We start from the raw sequence: 14,872 nt of genomic DNA, 5'->3' as shown, positions 1-14,872 counted from the left end.
ATTTGTGGCTTTCACATATGTCGGTCCTCAATCACGAAGTAGGATTGACAGACTCTACATATCGCAAAGTCTAGTCAGCTCTTTCATTAAAGCGGAGACGACTCCTGTCTACTTTTCTGATCATAGTGCCGTGCTTGCTACCGTCAGCCTTACTGCGCAACCTACTCGTCGTTTCAGAAGTCAATGGCACCTTAACATGTCACTGATGCAGGAAGACGGACTCGAGGAAAGTTTGACAGAAGCGTGGGCGATGTGCCTCCGCTCCGTAAACAGGCATGTCTCAGTACTAGACTGGTGGTGCAACAGGGCAAAGCCTAAACTGCGAAAAGTTCTCATCCATTATGGTGCACAACGATCGAAAGACTTGAAAAATTCCATAGAATTTTATTACACCATGCTGCGAAATCTATACGAGCAGGCAGACACTTCCAACATCCGTCTGATAGATATCAAGCGAACCAAGGCCAAATTGCTCAGCATTAAAAGACAGCAGATGGAGGGTCTGAAAATAAAATCAAAGGCTAAAACAGTCGTGGAGGATGAACATGCTTCCTTGTACCATCTACTGAGGCACGAAAGAAATAGGAGACGCACCTTCATCGATGGACTTCAGTCTGAAAATGGCGAGACACTCACGACTCAGAGAGACATCGTCAATGCAGTGCACAAGTATTACGAAGATCTATACTCAGTCAGTCCTGTATGTGAAGAGTCCTTCGATGATTACCTTAGTTCCATAGCTCCTCAGGTGTCGGACGAGGAAAACGAAAACCTTCTCGTCGAGTGTCCTAACGAAGAAATCTACAGAACCATCTGCAAGTCTCCTTTGAAGAAATCACCGGGACCGGATGGTTTGCCTGTTGAATTTTATATACGATACTGGCCTTTGATTGGTGACATGTTTACCCGAATCACAAACGAGGTACTTCAGGGAAAACAGATACCTTCTGTCTTTAAAGAGAGTACAATAGTACTCATTCCAAAAACTACTGCAAACACAAACCTTAATAACTTTCGTCCTATCTCTCTGTTAAACTCTGATTATAAAATCATCGGCAGAATTATAAACAACAGACTCTCACAGCTCGCTACAAAGATAGTAAGCCCATACCAGTCATGTGTTCCTAATAGGAGTATTTTTAAAAGCATAGCTGAATATAGAGATGTAATTGCAATCACTGCTGTGACCAATATCAAATGTGCTATCATGTTTATTGACTTCCAGAAAGCTTTTGATCGTGTGGATCATAGATTCCTTAATGCCACACTGAAGAAAATAGGTTTTAATGAGCGCGTCCTAAGTGTGATTAGAAATATTGCAACAGGAATCAGCGCTTGTATCTCAGTCAACAGCCAGAGGACAAAGCAGATCCAGATCAGGCGTGGCGTGCCTCAAGGCAGCCCCCTCTCAATGCTCCTCTTCGTGCTGTCTTTAGAGCCTTTTCTCCGCAGTGTTCATGTCACCCTGACTGGCCTCACATTATCTGCTCACCGAACTGTTATAAACGCCTATGCCGATGATGTCGGAGTCGTAGTGCGTAATGCCGAAGACATTTCGAAATTGGACATACTAATTAAGAAGTACTGTAGCGTTTCCGGAGCGAGTCTCAACGCAAACAAAAGCAAACTTTTAAACCTACGGGGTTTTCAACACACCACAATAGCCTGGGCGACAAAAGTCACCCAGTGCAAAGCACTGGGAATAACGCTGACGCCTTGTCCATTGAAAATGGCAGCTATCAATTGGAGAAATACGTCAGGACAAATTCTTGGAATAACAAGAGAAAACCTTTCCCGTAATATGAACCAGTTTCAGAGGGTACTTTTCATTAACAACTGCCTCCTCTCCAAAGGTTACTTTACAGCGCAGATCTTCCCGTTACCAAAAATGATTGGAAAACAGATAATGTCTACCATTGCCAGTTATCTGTGGAGAGGTGAAATATTCCGAGTAGCTGCAACAACAGCGACCTTAGATCCCAGGAAAGGAGGTTTAGGTTTAGTTGACATTCGAAATAAGGCGTCTGCACTTTTTATAAAAAGGACCGCTACTATCCTTAGCGACCACGCTGACAGCATCACAACTAAATTATTTGAAGTTGTCAGGCCTGCAAGTCTACAGCCACCGGTGAATGTGCAAAAAATCAACAACCGGCTCCAGCACGTTCGAGTATATTTCGTGGAACTCAGCTATCTTGGCAATGCCATAATCAACTCCCGACGGATCACGGCCCGCGATATTCTGTGTCATCGAAGGAAAATGGAGGGGAGAAACAAATTAGAAAGCAAATACCCACATTTTGATTGGGACGCCATATGGGAAAATATTCATATGCGTGGTCTTCCATCCGACGTCAAATCAACATGGTATAAAACAGTGAATGGGACCATCAGCACTAATGAAAGGCTACATGCAATCGGCATTGGCGAAACGAATCTATGTCTTAAATGCAAACTGATCGATACGTTAGTGCACAGATTAACGTGCGGTGGGAATCTACAAATCTGCAATTGGATTAGAGAACAACTTGCATTTCTTACGAGGTCTTCGGTAGAAAATTTTCCCCCTGTGACATTCCTCAGGCCTCAGACTCGCTATTTTCCCGCAGCAAAAAACAACTCCGTCCACTGGTTAATGGGACACTATGTGAACTACGTAATTAATCACCTAGGATCTGACAATTCCATTGAGTTTTACGTGAACTTGAAGTTTGCTTTTTATAGAGCCCTGAAATATAAAGATCACAAGAAGAACTACGGCAATATGCTAAAAATAGTATTTGAGCGACTGGGCATTGGTTGACATGCGGCTGAGATAAACACACATCATTTCTTTAAGCGAATGGACGCTTGTTTTTCTAAAAACCAGGAAAAAGAAAAAATTACAATTTTCCAGCTTCATATAACCATCAATTATACTCTGCTAACTCAGAAGGCTATTTTGTTTCGTTTCCACAGCAGAAGCCGGAAAAAAAACGTTAAAAAGAAAAAAAAAAAAAAAAAATAAGAACAAGAAACAACAAAAAAATCACCATCGTAGGGTACAGATATGGAAGTCTCATTCTTTTAATGGAAGAGGATTTTTCTCCTTTTTTTTTTTATTATTATTATACCTATCAAGAAGACAATAAGGCTATGGCAATAGTGCCTTACCATAACACTTATTTTTTGCATTCAATGAAGTTTCTTTCCCTTACAAGAAAAAAAAAAGCGAAAATAAAACAAACAAACTAATAGAAACAAAAAAAAAACTAGAACATGAGCAACCAAATATACACAATCAGCATCCATTGCTTCATGATTACTTTTCTGCTACAAAGAGGCATGTTTTTTGTTGTCAAGAAGCAGTGGGAATAATATATATCTACTAAATAAATACCGCACACGCTACAAGCTATCAGCTTCAATTGCTAATGCCTCAACATCAACTAAATTTTTTGTCTAAAATGCAGGATCAATCGGTTCAGGAGTAGGATGAACACAAAGCATAGCTTCCATACTCCGTCAAGAATATTATCATGAAGCAACAGCAACGGGACTGGGGGGAGACATCACGGCCAGGCCTCAAGTCTCAGACCCCTGCCCGTTTTGCCTCCACCCGCCTCATGCTGTTAATCTTCTATTCTCCTTTAAAAAATAAAAAAAAAAATAAAAAACATAAAAAAAGTGGTTAAGGCGTCTGAAAAATAAAAAAAAAGTCGTAGAGCAGCAAAAAAAAAAAAAAAAAAAAGTGGCGCAATTGGTTAGCGCAGGGAAAAGGAAAAAAAAAAAAAAAAAAAAAAAAAAAAAAAAAAAAAAAAAAAAAAAGTGGTTAAGGCGTCTGACTAAAAAAAAAAACAAAAAAAAAAAAAAAAAGTTGGGAGAGCGTAATTAAACAAAAAAAAAAAAAAAAAAAAAAAAATGGTGTAACGGTTAGCACTCTGGACTCTGAATCCAGCGATCCGAGTTCGAATCTCGGTGGAACCTTCGTTTAGTCTAAATTTTCTGTAATAAGCGTTTCTCGCCGAGGAAGTAGCAGCGATAGGCTCAGGGGTGTAGTTTCTACGTTTGTATTAAAAACGAGATGTCTATGAAACGGCTGAATATTGGTGCGACTATGTGACCTATATAGCACATTAAACGAGTAATGCCTGTAAGAGCAAGCAATTTTACTATAATTCGAAGAAATATCATTATCCTACGAAGGCTAAGATTCCCATGATTATCAACTAGCTACTAGAAGCTGAGCAAATGAATTTCCTTTAAAACAGGTTTAAAACATAGGGAGGTTCTGACCGAGTGGGCATGCTCTGGAGCCTCTTTGCTCCTGAGATTAGAAAAACAGTCCTCTGGGCCGGATTTGAACCAGCGACCTATGGATAACTGTGAATCCTCCACTACAGTCCACCGCTCTACCAACTGAGCTACCAGAGGCTCTGCATACTTTCTTATTCGTACTGATTGCTTTACGTCCGTCCCTGTCTTTCGTTTCCACACACTGCTACTCAGCGCTGCCATATAGACGCACAGGAAATGCAGTCATCGGCTGCAAGTGCAAACATTGCCCAGATTAAGTTTTATAATGCTCGATCGTGTCAATTAGGTTAAAAAATGCAAGTAGGAAGTGTCTGAAGTACGTCAGAACACTGCTAAGTGTATTTACGAGTCCCATTCTCCTGTCTGGTTCCATGGTGTAACGGTTAGCACTCTGGACTCTGAATCCAGCGATCCGAGTTCGAATCTCGGTGGAACCTTCGTTTAGTCTAAATTTTCTGTAATAAGCGTTTCTCGCCGAGGAAGTAGCAGCGATAGGCTCAGGGGTGTAGTTTCTACGTTTGTATTAAAAACGAGATGTCTATGAAACGGCTGAATATTGGTGCGACTATGTGACCTATATAGCACATTAAACGAGTAATGCCTGTAAGAGCAAGCAATTTTACTATAATTCGAAGAAATATCATTATCCTACGAAGGCTAAGAATCCCATGATTATCAACTAGCTACTAGAAGCTGAGCAAATGAATTTCCTTTAAAACAGGTTTAAAACATAGGGAGGTTCTGACCGAGTGGGCATGCTCTGGAGCCTCTTTGCTCCTGAGATTAGAAAAACAGTCCTCTGGGCCGGATTTGAACCAGCGACCTATGGATAACTGTGAATCCTCCACTACAGTCCACCGCTCTACCAACTGAGCTACCAGAGGCTCTGCATACTTTCTTATTCGTACTGATTGCTTTACGTCCGTCCCTGTCTTTCGTTTCCACACACTGCTACTCAGCGCTGCCATATAGACGCACAGGAAATGCAGTCATCGGCTGCAAGTGCAAACATTGCACAGATTAAGTTTTATAATGCTCGATCGTGTCAATTAGGTTAAAAAATGCAAGTAGGAAGTGTCTGAAGTACGTCAGAACACTGCTAAGTGTATTTACGAGTCCCATTCTCCTGTCTGGTTCCATGGTGTAACGGTTAGCACTCTGGACTCTGAATCCAGCGATCCGAGTTCGAATCTCGGTGGAACCTTCGTTTAGTCTAAATTTTCTGTAATAAGCGTTTCTCGCCGAGGAAGTAGCAGCGATAGGCTCAGGGGTGTAGTTTCTACGTTTGTATTAAAAACGAGATGTCTATGAAACGGCTGAATATTGGTGCGACTATGTGACCTATATAGCACATTAAACGAGTAATGCCTGTAAGAGCAAGCAATTTTACTATAATTCGAAGAAATATCATTATCCTACGAAGGCTAAGAATCCCATGATTATCAACTAGCTACTAGAAGCTGAGCAAATGAATTTCCTTTAAAACAGGTTTAAAACATAGGGAGGTTCTGACCGAGTGGGCATGCTCTGGAGCCTCTTTGCTCCTGAGATTAGAAAAACAGTCCTCTGGGCCGGATTTGAACCAGCGACCTATGGATAACTGTGAATCCTCCACTACAGTCCACCGCTCTACCAACTGAGCTACCAGAGGCTCTGCATACTTTCTTATTCGTACTGATTGCTTTACGTCCGTCCCTGTCTTTCGTTTCCACACACTGCTACTCAGCGCTGCCATATAGACGCACAGGAAATGCAGTCATCGGCTGCAAGTGCAAACATTGCCCAGATTAAGTTTTATAATGCTCGATCGTGTCAATTAGGTAAAAATGCAAGTAGGAAGTGTCTGAAGTACGTCAGAACACTGCTAAGTGTATTTACGAGTCCCATTCTCCTGTCTGGTTCCATGGTGTAACGGTTAGCACTCTGGACTCTGAATCCAGCGATCCGAGTTCGAATCTCGGTGGAACCTTCGTTTAGTCTAAATTTTCTGTAATAAGCGTTTCTCGCCGAGGAAGTAGCAGCGATAGGCTCAGGGGTGTAGTTTCTACGTTTGTATTAAAAACGAGATGTCTATGAAACGGCTGAATATTGGTGCGACTATGTGACCTATATAGCACATTAAACGAGTAATGCCTGTAAGAGCAAGCAATTTTACTATAATTCGAAGAAATATCACTATCCTACGAAGGCTAAGAATCCCATGATTATCAACTAGCTACTAGAAGCTGAGCAAATGAATTTCCTTTAAAACAGGTTTAAAACATAGGGAGGTTCTGACCGAGTGGGCATGCTCTGGAGCCTCTTTGCTCCTGAGATTAGAAAAACAGTCCTCTGGGCCGGATTTGAACCAGCGACCTATGGATAACTGTGAATCCTCCACTACAGTCCACCGCTCTACCAACTGAGCTACCAGAGGCTCTGCATACTTTCTTATTCGTACTGATTGCTTTACGTCCGTCCCTGTCTTTCGTTTCCACACACTGCTACTCAGCGCTGCCATATAGACGCACAGGATATGCAGTCATCGGCTGCAAGTGCAAACATTGCCCAGATTAAGTTTTATAATGCTCGATCGTGTCAATTAGGTTAAAAAATGCAAGTAGGAAGTGTCTGAAGTACGTCAGAACACTGCTAAGTGTATTTACGAGTCCCATTCTCCTGTCTGGTTCCATGGTGTAACGGTTAGCACTCTGGACTCTGAATCCAGCGATCCGAGTTCGAATCTCGGTGGAACCTTCGTTTAGTCTAAATTTTCTGTAATAAGCGTTTCTCGCCGAGGAAGTAGCAGCGATAGGCTCAGGGGTGTAGTTTCTACGTTTGTATTAAAAACGAGATGTCTATGAAACGGCTGAATATTGGTGCGACTATGTGACCTATATAGCACATTAAACGAGTAATGCCTGTAAGAGCAAGCAATTTTACTATAATTCGAAGAAATATCATTATCCTACGAAGGCTAAGAATCCCATGATTATCAACTAGCTACTAGAAGCTGAGCAAATGAATTTCCTTTAAAACAGGTTTAAAACATAGGGAGGTTCTGACCGAGTGGGCATGCTCTGGAGCCTCTTTGCTCCTGAGATTAGAAAAACAGTCCTCTGGGCCGGATTTGAACCAGCGACCTATGGATAACTGTGAATCCTCCACTACAGTCCACCGCTCTACCAACTTTTTTTTTTTTTTTTTTTTTTTTTTTTTTTTTTTTTTTTTTTTTTCGCCTTAACCACTTTTTTTTTTTTTTTTTTTTTTTTTTTTTGCAGTCGAATGCTCTACGACTTTTTTTTTTTTTTATTTTACGAAAGTATGTTCGGCTACCGGGAATCGAATACGGGCCTCGTGGCTGAAAGCCATGTCTCCTAGCAGCTTTCCATTCTTTCTGACCGCCAGACAATCAAACTTGCAAGGCAAGCACCATAGTCACTGCCGTTTCTAGTAGTATCTGTGGAACCTGTTCCCGCGTAATTTACTTGTTTTCCCGCATGTACGAAATTGGTAATTTTGAAATATTTAAAATGCATTGTCAGATGTGAGGTTCGAACCCACGCTCCCCTTAGGGAACCAGAGCTTAAATCTGGCGCCTTAGACCGCTTTTTTTTTTTTTTTTTTTTTTATTTTTAGAGTGTAGTCTCGATCCACGGACCTCGGGGTTATTTCTTTTCTTTTTTTTTATCATACCTTTCCTTAACCACTTTTTTTTTTTTTTTTTTTTTTTTTTTTTTTTTTTTTTTTTTTTTTTATATTGCAGTTTCATGTTTGTTAAATAGATAACTGGCGGCAAACGTCGGTAGTGGAGCCTTTCCCTCGGGCGCCCGGTGAAGTAGGTCGGGGTCAGAGACGCGCCGCAAAAGCAGTGGGGCCTCTTCGCGGCACTGCCATTGCTTCGCGCTCCAAACCCCTCCCGTGTCACCATGAAAGACAACCAGTGGTCACTAGCCTATTCCCACTCTTTCGAAAGCAATATGGAGCATATTACCAAATGTCTTCTTATGAGCCGGGTACTTGAGCACCTTGTCAAATTCGGTTTCCATGTACATTAAAAATTCAAGTCGATTGTCGCCTCCAACGTTGTTAAAAATGTAACTGGTGAACTTCCCCATGAGCCACATCACTGCATTGTTTTTCGTCTGAGGGAAGTAGCGTTCAGCGGGCCGGTACAAATGCTGAGGAGTGAAAGTGTGCGCAGAAGTCCTGGTGATTAGGGCAAGTTTCTCTCTGGTCCACTGCCAGTTGTAAATATGGCCGCCACACGTATATCGATGACACACAGTGTCGACAAGGTGACATTTGCCACAGAGGTTGGTGTCACTTAACCCTATTCCAAACAGACGTTCATTAGTACAGATGAGATTATTGATAACTTTGTACCACGCTGTCCGTGCATCACTCGAAAGAACCGTACTACTAATATTTTTCCAGACGACGTCCCATGCGAAACCAGGGAACTTAGATTCTATGACATTGTTGCTGTGCAGCTGTTTCCGTTCTGCGAAAATCGCTTTCGCCGTGACTGTCGGCGACCGTAAAAGTTCTTTGCTGATGTAGCTGCGTTCAAGATAAAAGTCCCTTACATGTTTAAGTTTAAAACTGATGTGCTGAAGATTGACGGGTGGATCGAGACTTTGTGGCCGGACTATATTGTACAACTTTGCCGTGAGGCATTCCGGGGAGTGGGACATGATAGTTAATGTTCTGTTGACATACAATGCCATTGCTTTACATTTAATGTCCGTCAAACCCAGGCCCCCTTTACAAGGATCCAGACTTGCTGTTTTGACAGAGACACGAAATAATTCCCCACGCCACAAAAAATTTGCTAAGCGGGACATAATGGCCTCGCTATCATGGCGGGAAGAGGGAAAATTTGTGCAGTGTAGTAAGCCTTAGACAAGATATAAGTATTTAATAAACGAACCCTTTGAAATTGGTCCAGGCAGCGGGAGTGATTGGCAATCAGTGCCCCCTGGATAGTCCGTGAAACCTCGCGCCAATTTATAGAGATCATTCGGAAAATGGATGTCGTCAGGACCATCCCAATAGCTTTATGTTGATGGACATTAGTCGCCCACGCAATGCGCAACTGGGCAAGCCCCTTGAGGTTTAAAAATTTACTTTTTTGAACGTTCTGCCTCGCACCGGATGCCGAACAATAGGTCGCGAGCGCCAACTCAAGTTGTGACACATCCGCCTGATTTCTGATGATGACGCCAACATCATCCGCGTATGCGCCCACCACAGTTTTCATGCCTGAAACTGTAATTCCGGTGAGTCGACATCGTAGCTGTCGTAAAAAGGGTGCTAGAGAAAGAACAAAAAGCAGCATTGACAAGGGACTGCCTTGGGGGACGCCACGTTGTATTCCGATGCGCTTCGTCAACTGGCAATTAACAGAGAGTTGTGCTGTGATTCCCATCGCCACGTTCTTGATGACAGCTATGGAGGTGTCGAGAAACCCCATCCGGCGCAACGTCTCTATCAGATACGGATGATCGACCCTATCAAACGCTTTGTGGAAATCGACAAAAAGCAGTCCACATTTAATATTGCATGCGTGAGTCAGGGCAACGACGTCCCGGTATAAAGCAGCAGTTTGTAAGATGGTCTTCTTAAAGGCGCAGGTCTGTTGGGGGCAAATGATTTTAGCGGTGAGCGGCATAATGCGGTGATGGAGTACTCGAGCTAGAAGCTTATAATCGGAGTTCAAAAGTGAAATCGGTCGGAGGTTGGTTAAACGTTTGCAACCCTTATTCTTCGGGAGAAGTACAATTTTGCATTGTTTAAATTCTGCTGGCACCGGTGTTCCCCGTAAGACTTCATTGATTAGGTGGGTGAACTTGTCTCCTATTAAAGGCCAAAACCTTTTATAGAATTCAACGGGTAGGCCGTCAGGTCCTGGTGATTTGTTAACGGCAGAATTGCAGATGACGGCGTAAACATCATCATTTTCGACAGTCGAAGAAAGAGCGTCATTGTCATCTCCCGTAAGTTGTGGAGTATGAGAGCCAAAAAGTTCGTCATAAGCGTCCACATTTGTGTCCCCCGGTGCATACATGTTTGAATAGTAAGCGGAGATTTCCTGGAGTATTCCCTGCTGCGTGCTGAGTTTCGTACCATCCTCGAGTTGAAGTTCGTCTATGAAAGTGCCTCGTCTAGTTTTTCTGTCACGAAGAAGATGATACAAGGCAGTAGTCTCATCTGCAATGACAGATTTCGCTTTGGACCGTACCTTAAGGCCCTCCAGTTCTTGACGTTTCAAGCGCAGTAATTTGGCTTTTATCAGTTTGACATCTTTCAGGCGTGTCGTCACGGCTCCCGCCTGATCATAAAGATCCCGTAGCACACTGTAATAAAACTCGACGGTGGCTTTCCGTTCCCTAGCCCTGCGGATACTAAAGGATATTAAAACACTCCTGATCTTTGGCTTCGCCCGTCTGGTCCACCATTCAATCACACTTCGAAAGTTGTGAAGTGAACGGAGACACAGCACCCATGCAGCAGTTATTTCGTCGTCTAATTCTGTGTCCGACAATAAAGAAACATTTAGATGCCACTGGTTTCGTACTCGGCGAGCAGGTTGTTGTGGCAGATTGAGACATGTTAACAACGCACTATGGTCGGAGAAAATGACGGGAACAGTTTCAGCATGCGTTACGTTGCTTTTTAAATCATCCGAGACATAAATTCTGTCGATTCTGCTAGAAGAGTTGGCAACGGTATGAGTAAACTTCACCAACGTGGGGTATCGTACCTCCCACACATCGTGCAGTTTGAGATCAGCAACAAGGCGTCGCAACTCACCAGAATAATTAAAATTAGGAGTCTGATCTTTGCGGCCCAGAACACAATTAAAGTCACCACCGAGTATCAGTGTTGAGGGATTTCGCCGCAATAGGTAAATAATATCGTCTTTGAAGAACGCGGCTCGTGCTGCCCGGTGACTACTACCAGAGGGTGCATATAAATTGACAAAAGTGACCCCTGCGATGGTAAGCCCAATCCCTCTCCCCGACTCTAACGTATCAACGTTTTGAACGGGAATGCCTTCCCGAACTAAAATGGCAGTACCGACGTGCGCTTCCGGTGAAATATTGGAAAAACATACAAATCCGGTAAAGTCGAGGTGGGGCGATACAACCTCCTGAAGAAATGCGATGTCAGTCGCTGAGTCGTAGAGAAACTGTTTGAGAGCAGCGAGTTTTAAATCCGACTGGATCCTGTTAATATTGAGAGTGGAAAGCGTGTAGGATTGCAACATGAAGCACGGAGATATCTAATCACCTGTCAGGCCATCATTCCACGCCAGAACCTTCGTGAGAATCTGACTTCGAAGATGCGTCAGCATCGGCGCCGGAACCTTTCTTTTTAGGCTTCCTGCGAACAACATTGACATTGGGTTTCACCGAGTGTCGGCGCCAACCTCCCGTTGAGAAATTCGCAGCGGATGGCGGGGTAGGAGGATCGGAGCTGACGTCAGGTGCCAGCTCCTCCTCCACTGCACACGGTGATTGCTCAGACTGCAAAACTACTTCCGGCGACCTATCTCTTCCACATGCTCTTTCGATAGCTGAGTGTTTATCAACGGTGGAACCTTCCGTTTGTTTGTTGTCGGGCTGAGGCGGTGACGTAGCCGGCTGTTTACGCCCACGCACTTCCCCGTCCTGTTTACAAACGGTGTCAACATCGGTCGGTCGGTCGGTCTGCATCGGTTGACATGCCTCAGGTGACAGGCGTGGTACTGAAGCTACCACGGCCTGTTCGTTTACGGGTAAGGGACCCAACTGAGCAACCGGCACCGGTGAATTGGCGCCATAATCCGAAAGCAGGGAATGTTCGGAGCCCGGAACCGCAAACATCGGCGGCGATGTGCCATCGACAGATGACCTAGCCACATTAATGTCATCGTCGTCTGCACTACCGCTATCGTAAGTGCGTCGTCTCTTGTGAGTAACGACACTACTTTGAACAACAGAAGAGTCTGAAGTCTCCTTTCGCGCTAGCGGTGGAAAGTCAGCAGCACGATGCTGCGCCCTATCTTCATCTTTGTCCAGGATGGGGGAACTGGACCCATCTGTCACAGAATTTTCCTTCACAAGGTCGGCCAGAGTTAACTTTTTGCGCTGCTGTAAGTGGGTTTGCAAAACAAAGACACGTTTCGGACAATCCTGCCTCATATGTCCACTCTCATTACAGACATGACAGGTCAAAGTCTGTCCACTGTACATAACATGCGCCTTATATCCGCAAACTTGAACATGAGAGGGAATATTATACTTGACTTGCATGTCGACCGAACGCACACCGCTAAAGCATTGCAACCGGTGTTGGCTGGACCACCGTTCATTCCTAATTTGCTTAATTTCACCATACTTAGAAAGAACGTCTTTTAAATAACAGTTGTCAACCTCGGGGGGCAAGTTAAAAACACGCACATGCTTGTAATCAACATCAGCATTAGAAACTGTGACCTTACTCACCGAATTGTCACGGTGGCGGAATTCAGCTTCCCCATCAAATTTGTTTAATATCCGTTCCAGCACCAAAGGCGAGAGCAGCTTGACATAAAAACAGTATTGTTCCAGATCATAGTAAGCCGTATGTATCTGATCAGATGTGAGGCCAACAACATCAACAATCCAGTCGTGAATTTCCAGTGAACTGGGTTGTACATATCGGGTAGCCTTGTCAAAACCAAAGCGCACAGTAAGCTTCCTGGGAAACATGGTAGACATTGCAGCAGATAAACAGCGGCCAAAACCGCTTTCAAGACAGAAACAAAATAGACGTCGAAAACACAAATACAAACACACAAAACACTAACACACACGGAACGAAGAGTAACAAGAGCTAGTCGCGACTTCGAAACACAGCAGCTAAGCGGAGCGCTAACACGTCCTCACAGCACGCCGTCTGAAGCGGAACTGACCAACTGAGCTACCAGAGGCTCTGCATACTTTCTTATTCGTACTGATTGCTTTACGTCCGTCCCTGTCTTTCGTTTCCACACACTGCTACTCAGCGCTGCCATATAGACGCACAGGAAATGCAGTCATCGGCTGCAAGTGCAAACATTGCCCAGATTAAGTTTTATAATGCTCGATCGTGTCAATTAGGTTAAAAAATGCAAGTAGGAAGTGTCTGAAGTACGTCAGAACACTGCTAAGTGTATTTACGAGTCCCATTCTCCTGTCTGGTTCCATGGTGTAACGGTTAGCACTCTGGACTCTGAATCCAGCGATCCGAGTTCGAATCTCGGTGGAACCTTCGTTTAGTCTAAATTTTCTGTAATAAGCGTTTCTCGCCGAGGAAGTAGCAGCGATAGGCTCAGGGGTGTAGTTTCTACGTTTGTATTAAAAACGAGATGTCTATGAAACGGCTGAATATTGGTGCGACTATGTGACCTATATAGCACATTAAACGAGTAATGCCTGTAAGAGCAAGCAATTTTACTATAATTCGAAGAAATATCATTATCCTACGAAGGCTAAGAATCCCATGATTATCAACTAGCTACTAGAAGCTGAGCAAATGAATTTCCTTTAAAACAGGTTTAAAACATAGGGAGGTTCTGACCGAGTGGGCATGCTCTGGAGCCTCTTTGCTCCTGAGATTAGAAAAACAGTCCTCTGGGCCGGATTTGAACCAGCGACCTATGGATAACTGTGAATCCTCCACTACAGTCCACCGCTCTACCAACTGAGCTACCAGAGGCTCTGCATACTTTCTTATTCGTACTGATTGCTTTACGTCCGTCCCTGTCTTTCGTTTCCACACACTGCTACTCAGCGCTGCCATATAGACGCACAGGAAATGCAGTCATCGGCTGCAAGTGCAAACATTGCCCAGATTAAGTTTTATAATGCTCGATCGTGTCAATTAGGTTAAAAAATGCAAGTAGGAAGTGTCTGAAGTACGTCAGAACACTGCTAAGTGTATTTACGAGTCCCATTCTCCTGTCTGGTTCCATGGTGTAACGGTTAGCACTCTGGACTCTGAATCCAGCGATCCGAGTTCGAATCTCGGTGGAACCTTCGTTTAGTCTAAATTTTCTGTAATAAGCGTTTCTCGCCGAGGAAGTAGCAGCGATAGGCTCAGGGGTGTAGTTTCTACGTTTGTATTAAAAACGAGATGTCTATGAAACGGCTGAATATTGGTGCGACTATGTGACCTATATAGCACATTAAACGAGTAATGCCTGTAAGAGCAAGCAATTTTACTATAATTCGAAGAAATATCATTATCCTACGAAGGCTAAGAATCCCATGATTATCAACTAGCTACTAGAAGCTGAGCAAATGAATTTCCTTTAAAACAGGTTTAAAACATAGGGAGGTTCTGACCGAGTGGGCATGCTCTGGAGCCTCTTTGCTCCTGAGATTAGAAAAACAGTCCTCTGGGCCGGATTTGAACCAGCGACCTATGGATAACTGTGAATCCTCCACTACAGTCCACCGCTCTACCAACTGAGCTACCAGAGGCTCTGCATACTTTCTTATTCGTACTGATTGCTTTACGTCCGTCCCTGTCTTTCGTTTCCACACACTGCTACTCAGCGCTGCCATATAGACGCACAGGAAATGCA

At 43.7% G+C, this 14,872-nt stretch overlaps 12 non-coding genes across 12 annotated transcripts; 6 read left to right on the top strand and 6 right to left on the bottom strand.

Moving 5' to 3' along the window:
- Window positions 1-4,324: 4,324 nt before the first annotated feature.
- Window positions 4,325-4,413, bottom strand: Trnay-gua. The gene is given in 2 exon segments: window positions 4,325-4,360; window positions 4,377-4,413. It is a non-coding gene; the product is annotated as a tRNA-Tyr (tRNA).
- A 248-nt stretch (window positions 4,414-4,661) lies between these two features.
- Trnaq-cug lies at window positions 4,662-4,733 on the top strand. Its single transcript has one exon. It is a non-coding gene; the product is annotated as a tRNA-Gln (tRNA).
- Window positions 4,734-5,091: 358 nt separating this feature from the next.
- Window positions 5,092-5,180, bottom strand: Trnay-gua. The gene is given in 2 exon segments: window positions 5,092-5,127; window positions 5,144-5,180. It is a non-coding gene; the product is annotated as a tRNA-Tyr (tRNA).
- A 248-nt stretch (window positions 5,181-5,428) lies between these two features.
- On the top strand, window positions 5,429-5,500 carry Trnaq-cug. The gene has a single exon. It is a non-coding gene; the product is annotated as a tRNA-Gln (tRNA).
- Window positions 5,501-5,858: 358 nt separating this feature from the next.
- On the bottom strand, window positions 5,859-5,947 carry Trnay-gua. Its single transcript is given in 2 exon segments — window positions 5,859-5,894; window positions 5,911-5,947. It is a non-coding gene; the product is annotated as a tRNA-Tyr (tRNA).
- Window positions 5,948-6,193: 246 nt separating this feature from the next.
- Trnaq-cug lies at window positions 6,194-6,265 on the top strand. The gene has a single exon. It is a non-coding gene; the product is annotated as a tRNA-Gln (tRNA).
- Window positions 6,266-6,623: 358 nt separating this feature from the next.
- Trnay-gua lies at window positions 6,624-6,712 on the bottom strand. The gene is given in 2 exon segments: window positions 6,624-6,659; window positions 6,676-6,712. It is a non-coding gene; the product is annotated as a tRNA-Tyr (tRNA).
- Window positions 6,713-6,960: 248 nt separating this feature from the next.
- Window positions 6,961-7,032, top strand: Trnaq-cug. Its single transcript has one exon. It is a non-coding gene; the product is annotated as a tRNA-Gln (tRNA).
- A 6,450-nt stretch (window positions 7,033-13,482) lies between these two features.
- On the top strand, window positions 13,483-13,554 carry Trnaq-cug. The gene has a single exon. It is a non-coding gene; the product is annotated as a tRNA-Gln (tRNA).
- Window positions 13,555-13,912: 358 nt separating this feature from the next.
- Window positions 13,913-14,001, bottom strand: Trnay-gua. The gene is given in 2 exon segments: window positions 13,913-13,948; window positions 13,965-14,001. It is a non-coding gene; the product is annotated as a tRNA-Tyr (tRNA).
- Window positions 14,002-14,249: 248 nt separating this feature from the next.
- On the top strand, window positions 14,250-14,321 carry Trnaq-cug. The gene has a single exon. It is a non-coding gene; the product is annotated as a tRNA-Gln (tRNA).
- A 358-nt stretch (window positions 14,322-14,679) lies between these two features.
- Trnay-gua lies at window positions 14,680-14,768 on the bottom strand. Its single transcript is given in 2 exon segments — window positions 14,680-14,715; window positions 14,732-14,768. It is a non-coding gene; the product is annotated as a tRNA-Tyr (tRNA).
- Between the last annotated feature and the right edge of the window lie 104 nt (window positions 14,769-14,872).

This window comes from Schistocerca americana, unplaced genomic scaffold, assembly GCF_021461395.2.
Source record: "Schistocerca americana isolate TAMUIC-IGC-003095 unplaced genomic scaffold, iqSchAmer2.1 HiC_scaffold_103, whole genome shotgun sequence".
Classification (NCBI taxonomy): domain Eukaryota; kingdom Metazoa; phylum Arthropoda; class Insecta; order Orthoptera; family Acrididae; genus Schistocerca; species Schistocerca americana.
This window is presented reverse-complemented; position numbering and strand designations above follow the sequence as displayed.